This window comes from Polypterus senegalus, chromosome 3, assembly GCF_016835505.1.
Source record: "Polypterus senegalus isolate Bchr_013 chromosome 3, ASM1683550v1, whole genome shotgun sequence".
Classification (NCBI taxonomy): Eukaryota; Metazoa; Chordata; class Cladistia; order Polypteriformes; family Polypteridae; genus Polypterus; species Polypterus senegalus.
The window spans coordinates 58,870,457-58,884,121 of NC_053156.1; positions in this window are offsets into that span (position 1 = coordinate 58,870,457).

The following is a 13,665-nucleotide window of genomic DNA, read 5'->3' on the forward strand; positions in this document are numbered from 1 at the left end:
GACAAATTTTAAATATCAATAAAAAAAATTGCATTGAGAAGAATTTATGTTGATAGCTTTCATATCTGAGGGCCTTTTGATATACAACATTTTTGGTTCTGCTATCAGGGGCGAGAATGTAGCTGTGACCTCTTGTAAAATGTGTCTCTGGCCAAGCATAAGGTAGGTATGCTCCAACATTAAACACGGCCACTGTATCTGATCATGTTCAGCTCTAATGCGAGAGCATCCCCTGCATGGGGAGAAGAGCAGGTGGCTGTGATATCTCTGCCAATCAGCAGCTACCCTCTAAAACACACATAGCTATGATCTCACTCTCGAAAATGTCAGACGTTACTCTTTAACAATCTATAGATGATAATGCCTGCTGAACAAACAGGCATTGCTAGCTAAGTGGAGGCAAGGTGCACTCTAACACGTGGAAAGACATAGACTAACTCGGACAGAGGCTGGCGAGTGATTGAGGAGGGTCCTGACCAGCTCCATACTCCTGAGATTTCGTCTCCCCTTCCCCTCAGCCTGCAGCCTGTCTCTCGAATTTGCATGAATAAATCAGTGCCACAACTAAACTATGATACTTAGCATGATCAGAGAAGTCTCCAAACCAACCGGAATATTCAAGCAAATTATAGAAAAAACTGTTAAGTAGGTCTCTCGGTAGACATTGGATTTTATATTGTGGGATATGGCCGGCCGTTCATCCCGGCCAATATCCCCAGGCCACCAGGTGGAGCCCTTCTTGCAACATAGAGGTGCCCCGAGTTCCAGCAGGGCATCATGGACAGTGGAGTTTTACATTACAGCCCTGCTGGATACCGTGGGGGCCTCCAGGGGACGCTGCATGGAGGAGCAGGGACTGCTACTTTCCCTATAACTCGGAAGTACATCCCAGTCATGGGAGCAGAAGAAATGATGTATTTCCAGGATGAAGAAGAAGAGTTTTCACCTGACCTGGAAGTGCTGGATAATCACATGGACTGAGGAATCAGAAGCACTTCTGGGCCCAGCAATATAAAGGACTGTGAGAGATCTCAGACGAGACGAGCAGAGTCAGGTGGCAGTGTGACAACGCGTCTGGGAGTAGGAGGAATTGTAGCATTGGAGAATTATTGTATTTGTTATTGTGTTTATGAATATAGTGGAGTGGAGGGTGCTATGTGCACATTATTGTTTAAATAAATGTAATATTTGGGCTTTTACCTGGTGTCTGGTGCCTGATCTGAGGGTTCAAGGGGACGACAGAGCCCCCGTCTGTCACAATATATAGAGAGATTATATAATAATTCAAATCACTGCACCATTATCTATCCATTCTCTAACCCGCTGAATCCAAATACAGGGTCACGGAGGTCTGCTGGAGCCAATCCCAGCCAACACAGGGCACAAGGCAGGAACCAATCCTGGGCAGGGTGCCAACCCACCGCAGAACACGCACAAACACACCAAGTACACACTAGGGCCAATTTAGAATCGCCAATCCACCTAACCTGCACGTCTTTGGATTGTGGGAGGAAACTGGAGTGCCCGGAGGAAACCCACGCAGACACAGGGAGAACATGCAAACTCCACGCAGGGAGGACCTGGGAAGCGAACCCGGGTCTCCTAACTGCGAGGCAGCAGCGCTACCACTGCGCCACCGTGCCGCCGCACCATTATTGTAATATATAATAATATTGCAAAATGTGTGTTTGTCATCATTTAGCTAGTTTGGCTGTTTTATCCTACTTGATATTGCAGTTTCTGCAATATGCTGCAAATCTATCTATCTATCTCTATAAAAAAAGCATTTACCACTTGGTAGTTTTCACATTGTATTGTTCTAAAACATTGAGTCACAGTAGATTTAATTTGACTTTTTTGACATTAATGAAAAGGAAAAGACTCTTCACTTCCAAAATGAAAAGGTCTGTTCAAAGTGTTTGAAATTAATTACAACTATAAAAGTAAAATAATTGATCGCAAAAGTTTTCACCCCCTCTAAGTCAGTATTTAGTAGATGCACACTTGGCAGCCATGACACCCTTGAGTCTGTGTGCACAGGTCTCTGTCAGCTTTGCACATCTAGGCACTGCCATGTTCCCAATTCTTCTTCACAAAACTTCTCAGGATCTGTCAGGTTGCATGGAGATTGTGAATGAAAAGTATTTTTCAAGTCCAACAGCAGATTGTCAGTTAGATTGAGATCTGGACTCTGATTTGGCCGTTCCAGGAAATTAACATTGTTGTTTTCAAGCCATTACTGTGTAGCTTTGGTTGTACGCTCTTTGACTTGCTGGAAAAACATATCTTCTCCCAGGTTTCTTGCAGACTGTGCTAGGTTTCCTCCCAGGGTTATGCTGTATGTTAGTGTATTCATTTTATCCTCTAAAGCTCACAAGCCTTCCAAGACCTGCTGCAGAGAAGCATCTCCTCATGGCAATGATACCACTAAGACCATGCTTCACAGAGAGTGTGGTGCATTTTTGCTAACGTGCTGTGTTTGGACTGTTTTAGACATGGCATTTAGTCTGATTGGCAAAAAGCTCAAGTTTGATCTCATTAGACCGCAGGAAATTCTTCCAAATATCTTCAGAGTCTCTTATGTACCTTCTGCTGACATATCATGTCTGTTTTTATAACAGCATCTTTCTCTTTGCCACTTTCCCATAAAGTTGTGACTGGTGAAGCACCAAGGTATGTACAGTGGTGTGAAAAACCTTTTTACCCCCTTCCTGATTTCTTATTCTTTTGCATGTTTGTCACACAAAATGTTTCTGATCATCAAACACATTTAACCATTAGTCAAATATAATACAAGTAAACACAAAATGCAGTTTTTAAATGATGGTTTTTATTATTTTGGGAGAAAAAAAAATCCAAACCTACATGGCCCTGTGTGAAAAGTAATTGCCCCTTCTTAAAAAATAACCTAACTGTGGTGTATCACACCTGAGTTCAATTTCCGTAGCCACCCCCAGGCCTGATTACTGCCACACCTGTTTCAATCAAGAAATCACTTAAATAGGAGCTGCCTGACACAGAGAAGTAGACCAAAAGCACCTCAAAAGCTAGACATCATGCCAAGATCCAAAGAAATTCAGGAACAAATGAGAACAGAAGTAATTGAGATCTATCAGTCTGGTAAAGGTTATAAAGCCATTTCTAAAGCTTTGGGACTCCAGCGAACCACAGTGAGAGCCATTATCCACAAATGGCAAAAACATGGAACAGTGGTGAACCTTCCCAGGAGTGGCCAGCCGACCAAAATTACCCCAAGAGCGCAGAGACAACTCATTTGAGAGGTCACAAAAGACCCCAGGACAACGTCTAAAGAACTGCAGGCTTCACTTGCCTCAATTAAGGTCAGTGTTCACGACTCCACCATAAGAAAGAGACTGGGCAAAACCGGCCTGCATGGCAGATTTCCAAGACGCAAACCACTGTTAAGCAAAAAGAACACTAGGGCTTGTCTCAATTTTGCTAAGAAACATCTCAATGATTGCCAAGACTTTTGGGAAAATACCTTGTGGACTGATGAGACAAAAGTTGAACTTTTTGGAAGGCAAATGTCCCGTTACATCTGGCATAAAAGGAACACAGCATTTCAGAAAAAGAACATCATACCAACAGTAAAATATGGTGGTGGTAGTGTGATGGTCTGGGGTTGTTTTGCTGCTTCAGGACCTGGAAGGCTTGATGTGATAGATGGAACCATGAATTCTACTGTCTACCAAAAAATCCTGAAGGAGAATGTCCGGCCATCTGTTCGTCAACTCAAGCTGAAGTGATCTTGGGTGCTGCAACAGGACAATGACCCAAAACACATCAGCAAATCCACCTCTGAATGGCTGAAGAAAAACAAAATGAAGACTTTGGAGTGGCCTAGTCAAAGTCCTGACCTGAATCCAATTGAGATGCTATGGCATGACCTTAAAAAGGTGGTTCATACTAGAAAACCCTCAAATAAAGCTGAATTACAACAATTTTGCAAAGATGAGTGGGCCAAAATTCCTCCAGAGCGCTGTAAAGGACTCATTGCAAGTTATCGCAAACGCTTGATTGCAGTTATTGCTACTAAGGGTGGCCCAACCAGTTATTAGGTTCAGGGGGCAATTACTTTGTCACACAGGGCCATGTAGGTTTGGATTTTTTTTTTCTCCCTAAATAATAAAAACCATCATTTAAAAACTGCATTTTGTGTTTACTTGTGTTATATTTGACTAATGGTTAAATGTGTTTGATGATCAGAAACATTTTGTGTGACAAACATGCAAAAGAATAAGAAATCAGGAAGGGGGCAAATAGTTTTTCACACCACTGTATGTTGTTCATACAGTCTATCCACTCTCTGACACTGTAGTTTGTAACTCCTTCAGAGTTATCAGCCTCCCTCACTAGTCTCACTCAGATTTTGTGTTCATATTTAGGTTAGGTTAGGCTGACATTATTCATACCAGAGGGAAATTGGTTTGCAGTATGAAAATACAAAAACCTATTGAGGCATTGTTACACGCATAAAAGAAAATAATAAAAAATAAGACAGGACAACTAACAACTTACGTTATCATAAATACACATACTCAAGTGTGCAAAAATGGTATGCAAAATAATAATTCAGAATTCAGCAGCATTACAAAAAGTAATAGAATCCAACATGCGGACTGCTCCGATAATGAGTTAATAAATCTGTTGCTCTTTCCCATTGGGTGGCTAAATCTGCAGCTTGATGGCAACAACTAAAATTCAGGAAAAAGAGGACAGTGACTGTCTGAGAAAACTGAGTTAAATGCCTTCTTTTTGACTTGTTTGTAATTTACCTCAGTGACAGGGGTCTGCTGTAACTTTACTGCTAATTTTAAGTGGGTATAAAAATAGATGGGTGTAAGGAATGGATTTTTACAATATTGTTAAGGATAGTTTCTATTCTTAATGCAGAAGTTGATTAACCAAAATATAAAGGCAAATATAACAACAGACTCACTGAAAGACATGTAATACAGTGTAATTATGGTATTTGTCAATTTTAAAACAATTGAATTGATTTAGGGATGCACAATAGTCTTTCAGTTTCTTAATGTTTTATTTAGTTGTAATTTAACACTTTTCACTGATAAGGTTGCTGAAAATTCTACAACTCATAAAGGACATCGTAATGGACATCATTGATGGCTCCAATTCCCTTTTCCAGTCGGGAGGTTGATATAATGGATGGACAGGCCCATGTGTTCTCAAATCCACTGGGTGGGAGCATCCCTTTGACATAGCTCCCACTTGGACACACCGCAGGGCCACATATGAGTTGCAGTTCTAAAGAGTGGTCCTGCTGAGGTCCTTGGGGGCCACCAGATGGTATTGTTGGGAGAAGACTCCTCTATTGGGTAGAGGCAAAGCTTGTAGGAGGCAATATCACTTGGGTTCGGCTCCTTCAGGCAAGTCAGAATTGGGAATGGAGAAGGATAAGCCTCACCTGGCTAGGAGTGGAGGAGGAAATAAAAGAGAAAAGTATTGTATTTTGGATTGTGTATTGTGAAAGACTAAGCCTTTGTGAAAGTATTTTGTTCCATAAAAATATTTATTTGAACAAATTGTTTCTATTAGTTGGGGCTCTGTTACACCCCCTATATATATAAAATATATAAACTACATATAGTGCATATTTGAAGCACACAAATGACTAATGTTATATGAGAGGGTTTTCTTTCTACAAATTTCACAAATTGTGCTCAATACTAATAAATAATAATAAAAAGTTATACCATAGATAGCATTGAGTATGCAATACGATAGGGTCTGAACGGTCTGTTCCGCATCTTCCCATGTCATCTGATCCAACTCACAACCAAGAATGGATCAGTTGACAGCTTGTTCCTTCTCTCACCTGAGTGTCCAAGACATATGGTCATAGCTCTGGTGACATGACTCCATCATCGACCTACGGCTTGAACATGGTATTCATTATGGACAAACTGTGACTAGCCCAGAAGTCCAATAATAAAGCACCGCTCATGTTTAGATTCCAATCACACTCTTCAAGGTTTCACTGTCATTGCCCAAGTTAGCATTAAAGTCTCCCAGTAGAACAACAGAGTGGGAGCAGCTTCCAGCACTCCCCTTAAGGTCTCCAAGAAGGCTGAATACTCTGACCCAATTATCACTGCATAAGCACAGAAAAGTGTCAGAGTCCTCCCTCCAACTTGATGTTGCAGGGAGGTGACCATCTCATCCAGTGGGTTAAACTCCAATGTACACATGACAAACCAGGGGGCTTTTAGTAAGCCTACACCTGCCTGATGCCTTTCAGTTTGTGCAACTCCAGAACAGAATAGAGTCCAGCTCCTCTTCAGGAGGGCTCTGGTTTCCCTTTTCTGGAAGAGGTTACTGGATCCTTGTTAATCCTTCCCATTATAGTCATATGAATATACATATAGTAAGGGTGTGCTAATAAAGAAAATAAATAAATAAATAAATAAATAAATAATAAATAAATAAATAATAATAATAATAATAATAATAATAATTGATTAATTTTATTTGTATTGCACTTTATATTTTAGCAATCTCAAAGTACTACAGAGTCAAAAAAAAAAGAGTCTATAAAAATACTTTAACAAAAAGTCTTTCTAAAGAGATGAGTTTTTAGGTTTCATTTAAAAACATCAGTCGACTGTGGGGCTCTCAGGTACATTTTATTTATACAAGGCGCCTTTCTGAGAACTCAAGTACACCGAACAAACAATGAATAAATAAATAAAAGACACAATTATACACTAAACATCAGAAAATATAAAAATTAAAACCAAACATAACCACTGTAATCATAAAGAAAAAGCTACTTTAAACAGATGCGTTTTAAGTTTACATTTGAAGGATGAATATGATTTGATATTTCTAAGCTCGGTAGGCAATGACTTCCAGAGCTTTGGAGCATAACGGCTGAAAGCTCTGCTCCCCATGGTGGTTAGATGGGCAAGAGGGATGGTCAAATGGATGGAGGAAGAGGATCTAAGGTTACAGGAGGGAACGGCAACATGAAGAAGGTCAGACAGATATGGAGGGGCAAGGTTATGAATGACCTTAAATCTTAATAGCAGAATCTTAAAATCAATTCGAAACTTAATCGGGAGCCAATGCAGCTGCTGCAAAACTGGAGTAATATGGTGAATAGATGGGGTTTGAGTAATGATGCGGGCAGCAGAATTCTGGACTAGCTGAAATTTATGAAGAGATTTGTTAGAGAGACCAAAGAGGAGTAAATTGCAATAGTCCAGCCGAGAAGTAACAAGACTATGAACAAGAATGGCAGTGGTATGGGGAGTGAGGGAGGGGCGAATACGATTTATATTACGTAGGTGGAAGTTAGCAGACTGGGTGATGTTATTAATGTGAAATTGGAAAGATAGAGTACTGTCGAGGATGACACCCAGACTCTGGGAATGTTTGTCAGATTCCCCCAATGGGGAGATCTTCAACTTGCACCTCCAACAGAATTTCTCTTGTATTCTGATAGAGGGTGGGGATATTAGCCCCGAATAGGCCATTTTCCTTGCCTCCATTGTTGAGACAGTTGCAAAGAGCTGGGGCTGCAAGGTTGTTGGCACGTGTCACAGCAGTAATCTAAGAAACCGGTGATGGTTGGCAGTGGTAAAGGGATCTGTCAGACTGAAGAAGGAGGCCTTTCAAGCTATATTACGTTTGGGACCCCAGAGGCAGCTGACAACTACAGAAGGGCCAAGTGGAGCACAGCAATGACTGTTGTGGAGGCAAAATGTCTGGTGTGTGACGAGTTCGGTAAGGCCATGGAAAATTACTTTTGGTCATCCTTGAAGTGGTTCTGTCAAATTGTCGTTTGACTCAGGATGCGGTTTATAGTAGGAGTGCTGCTGACCTCACCTGGGGATTTAGAAAGGCGGTACAAGGAGCAATTTGAGGACCTCCTAATTCCCACTGACACACCTTACATCAAGGAAGCAGAGCTAGGGGATTTAGAGAAGGACTCACCCATTAGCTGAGCTGAGGTCGCTGAAGTAGTTAAAAAACTCCTAGGTAGCGAGGCTCTACGGGTGGATGACATTGGTCCAGAGTTCTTAAAGGCTCTGCATGTTGTTTGGCTGTCTTTGCTGACATGCCTCTTCAATATTGTATGGAGATTAGGGACAGTTCCTCAAGACTGGCAAACTGGAGTGGTGATCCTCAACCTAAAGAAAGGCACCAGATGTTTTGGTTTTCCACCATTAGGGGGATTACAACCCCCAGTCTACTGGGGAAGGTCTATGAGTGAGTTTTCTTTTTTTTTCAGGGTGTCTGCTTAGGAGAAGCATAGACATTTGGAAGGAGCTGCAAGTGTAGCCAATGCTCCTCTACATTGAAAGGAGTCATTTGACGTGGTTTGGGCATCAGATTAGGATGCTTCCTGGATTGGTGAGGTTTTCAGGCTTGCCCATCTGGGAGTAGGCCTCGGGACAGACCAAGGACTTCCTGGAAAGATGATATCTTTCAGATGGCCTAGAAACACCTTGGTATTCCTACAGAAGAAGTGGAGGAGCCGGTGGAGAAGAGAAATATCTGTACATGTTTAATTAGACTGCTGCCCCTGTGACCTGAACCCGGACATGCAACAGAAAATGAAAATGGATGGATGGATGGATGAATTTTCAGTTCAGAGTTGTACAGTGTTGGTTGACCAATTCACTGGTTAGGCAGACCTTCACCATTGGAGTATTTTGTTTCTTAAATATTATCAGGACTTATAACAGGCACATAAATGACCCTTGAAAAACGTCTTGTGACAGCAATGTATCGTACCTGCAAAATAAAGGAAAGATGGAAAGAAAAATGTTTCTATCTATCAAAAAATCTAAATCAACCCAGTGTTGATAAACGATGGAAAAAAGATAAAGAACAAACTTACTGAAAGGGACACAGTTCCTGAAACAAAAGTAAAACCCTGAAGAAAGTAAAGAAACAAGGACATTCAGTGTAAAGACAGCCTAATGGACACTAAGGATTGGGAAGACCAGTAGTAAAGGGATCATGTAGATCATCTGTTGCCGTTATTTTCGAGCAGAATCCTGATGACTACTGTGGAAGACGAGTGTTCTCTTCGTTCCCTTGTACTAATTCATGTCTGAGAAGTAAGCTTTACTAAACCATGTAATAGCATGCTTTGTTTTAGCAAACAGAAAAATATTTGTGCAAAGGACTCAAGGTCTGAGCATTCCACACTTGAGTCTGCCTTATCACGTTTTCCCTTAGCTTACATCTGAACGCCATAACAAAAGGAGCCAAGAAATCAAGTTTTACAAGGGACGTTAAAGAGGCTCAAGGTTTGTGTATAATAAATGTGTTGACTATTACATTTTATAATGATAATAAATCACGTATTCTAGGGGTATAAAACTGGACCCCACCCAACAGACGGGGTTCAGAAGAGCCCTGACGCTGTCATGTACATTTGATTGTCTGCTTTTCTGAAACTCTTCTCACCGTGACTCTGAAAATAAAGCTGCTTTATAACCGCACCTGCTGTCAGGTCTGAGTTTTCGTCCACAGTACGCCACTGTAATGAAATCATAAACCATGATAAAGAGTTAGGGACACCACCCGGTGACAGCATATAATTGAAGTTTACAGAACTACCAAAAGAAAATCTTTTCAGACGCAAGTCCAGAATAGAACTGACTCAAAATGGCAATGTCTGCAGTTTTAAATGATCCCGGCAGTAAGGGGCATGTCCAGGAGGGCGGACAGTGGAATTGGCATCAGAGGTGGAATGGCTGTCAGTCTTCCATTCTGTGGAGGGAGGAAGAGAGAAGGCATTAGACAACAACACCACCCCTGGTTCGTTGGGTTATTACCATCACTTGAACCCTTAAGCTGCCTGCTATGCATGTGTGTGTGACAGACACCCTTACACTGAAAACAAAATGTTGTTGTTAAAAACCTTTTTCTTTGCCATTACTTAAGTGAAAGCTTTCCTTATGTGTTTTCTTTAAATTGACAGACTTATTTTTTAATGACAGTCTGATGTTTTGATTTAGTGGGTTGCTGTCTCCCTGAGTTATTACCAATGGGCATCGTTGGCATCAACAACATGGCAGTACCCATGAAAACAAAAAAGGTGATGCTGTTTGAGGAAAACGCCAAATAAAATGGTGCCACAATGCTGTCACAAATATAATGATTCAAGTTATTACCAACAGAAGTAAAACAACAGTGATAAATAGAACTGGGTAAAAATTAATGTATCAATTATTTCAGATCTGTCTTTACATAATATGATATCGATCCTTCAATCACTAAGATCGACCTGTCTACGTTTTTTTGAAGGCATATACATTCATCATTTTCATCTTTTCGTCATTTGCCACAATCCTCCCTTCCTGTAGGTGTTTGATTTATGCCTGGGGTAGTCTGCTGAGCTACAGCCATCTCTGTTTATTCACTCATACACAATAATGACAGGCACATCTTCTCTGAAACCAATTCTGTCAAACCACAAAGAAGAAGTCGACATGAAGAAACTGACTGAGGTAAAGGCATCTATAAGTTGTACAATTCAGAGATTAAATGCTCTGCAAACATGAAAAACCTCCAAAATTATCTGTCGAGACACCACTTGGATGTATGGCATTCAGAGCCCAAAATGGTGGATTCTCAAGAGTTGTAGTCAGATGCTTTGTTTGGGGGGATTGCTTCTGAGGCCTTAACCCCAATCTTTGAGAGAATTCTCCTGTTATGCCTTTTGTCTTGCATGGCCAACTCATGCAAAACTCCACAAGCGGACCTCCCCTTCCTGCTCTTTGACTTTCAGCAATAACAGAGCGGGGCTAAGGGCCTAATGCTAAGTGCTAACATGCTCCTGGTTGTAGTTTGATTAAGCATTCACATGGAGGCTTCCTTTTAGTTCACAACACAACCAGTCACAGATTTCATAATTTTAAAGTTTAGGGGGTGTTGTTAATTTAGTTAATAATTTTAATTGATCTGAGTGCAAGCTATTGTGTTTATCTTGTGCCAGTGCAAGGTGCTCTAGTTTAATTAGATGATTACCGGTTGAGCAGTGACATGGGAATCAGCAGGTGCCAGCTGAGAAGGAGCATGTGAGTGCAGGAAAGGTTTTGTTGTGTATGTTTTTTTTTTAAATACAACAGAGAGAGCAATCATTGGTCAGAGAGATATGTCAAAGTGAGAGATGGAGGGGGCAGCATCGGAACGACTGACAATAATAATAATAATAATAATAATAATAATAATAATAATAATAATAATTCATTACATTTATATAGCGTTTTTCAAGGTACTCAAAGCACTTTTTACCATGAGTGTGGAGCCCTACTAATGTGCAGCATCCACCGTATGATGTAACGGCAGCCATTTTGCTCCTGAATGCTCACCACACATTAACTGTTAGGTGGTGAAGGGGTGAGAGATCGTTACTCAATCAGAGACAGGAGATGGGAGTGGTGAAAGATAGTTAGCCAATCAGAGACAATTTCCACTTTGAAGTGGACCATCCAAGAAAGAGCAAGATTGAAGGCTGCACTCTCGTCAGCTGAGCAGTAGAGCCGGGGAGATGAGGAGAGACCACTGGAACGTGCTGAAGGAGGGAGATTTGCATGCAGCGGCATTGAAGGGCAAAACACCCTGGGATATAATTGGCTGCGACACTGAAGTCTCCCGTTATCCTGATGTGAACAGATAGAGAACATGAAAGGACATTACAGTTTTGCCACTACAGCATTTGGAATTTTAACTTTATTTGGATTATTACTTCTTTGCATCCCAAAGACATTTTGCTGGGTGAATGGTACAGATTTTAGTAGATTATTTGTTAAATGATTTATTTGACTGCACTTTTAACCTTCCATGCCATTCTTTTGTTTTTTAAAGTCTTACCTGTCTGCTCGCTCACCTTGGAACATCATCAGTTCAGGACTATGGATGTCCTCGAATTAAGTATAATGACTATGGCTGTGGATCTGAGGCATCACACTGGCCAGAACCACACTATCTCTTATCACAGTGTGATCATCTGAGTAAAGCAGATTATCCTATGATTACTTGGTGTGTGTCCTAGGATGGATAATGACATACATTAAAAAGAAGTCACTAATTCAATCAAAATAGCAGAGAGGAAGAGACCCGTACCTCTAACATGTTCTTCAGCAATATTTTTGTGAGTCTGAGTCTCATAACCTGTGCTTTTTGGCTATGCATATTATTATAAAACAGAAAGGACTGGTAGACTGCAAGAGTTCTGAGAATTTATTTTGCATATCTAATTAAGTATTGATGTGAATCAATATCAAAATGATGCTGAATTCAAATCAAACAGATTGACACTGAATCAGAATTGAATCAAATCATTTTGGCAACATTTGCCAATACCCCGGACTGGTCAAAAGTCAGAAAATGAGCTAAGACAAGTTAGAATCTTCTCTAGCAAAATCTTGGACAATAATAAAAAAATAATGGTAGTATGAAAATGTTAATATTAAACAAAATAAATACTGACATGCGTTAATGGGAACTTAATATGAATATAGATGTAAGGTGAAGGAAGTCATGAACGGTGAGTGACTCAACCAGGATGATTGCCACTACTTTTCAACTAAATGATGCAATGCATGTTTGTCAAGGTAGTAGGCTGAGTAGCAGTATTCCTCTGGTGCTGCACTGCTCTGAATTCCTGCAAGAAGGTATGGGATTTGTAGTTGGAAAATGCTTCCCTGTTGGGGACCTCCAGGCTACTTTAAGGTGCTCTTGGGGGGCTGTATCCCTGCCCTCATCTGTCTGACCCAGGAGTGCTTCCAAAGAAGTCTGGTGACGTATTGGTGCTTATTGGCCCCGATTTGAAATAATCCTACTTTAAAAGAGTTAGGAGTGGAGTGAGATGAAGCTCACATGGAAAGGAGGAGAATGAAAGAAAAGAAAAGAAAAGATACTGGTTACGTGTCTGAAGTACTTCTTTGTCCTGCTTTAAAAGAAGCCCATCTTTAACTTAGCCAGGGGAGTTAAAGTCAGGAGGTGGAGTAAGATGAAGATCACCTGGAATTAGGGAGGAGGAGGATGAAGGAAAAGAAAAGAAAAGACAGGAAAAGAAAAGTTGGTTGACTGCATAAGAGACAGTAAAACGAAAATGAAATGGAACAGTAGAATCTAAAGTAAGGAACGAGGCAAAGGTCAAAACTGGGGGATCTTTTGTCACAGCCAGAATGTGATTAAAAAAATTCCCAGTCAAAAACAATAACAGGGATTCCAAAAATTGGGAAGGACTAAATAATGACCTTTTAAACGCAGCAAAATGAGATTTATTCATTAAGCTTGGATACCCCAGAAATGCCAAAACTGATGTCACAAATGAGCACACCTTGAGAAATTCTGGGAAAGGTCTCTGATGAGACAACAGTAACAGAAACTTAAAATAATGGCAGACAAATGGGAAGAAAAACGGTATCACAACAAAACAAGACTAAATTATGAACTTTTTCAGAACAGGTTCTTAACAAATTTAAATCCTAAATTCAAATTCTCTGTGTCTCAAAAACTGTATAATTCATTTATAGATTGATGGGAACTGCACAGGAAGTTACACAAAGAATAAAAAACTGGAGGTCACAGCAGTACTTAACAAAATTGAATTATATTGGGGTAAAAATACTCATTGAAATCAAAGAAGAATTAAAG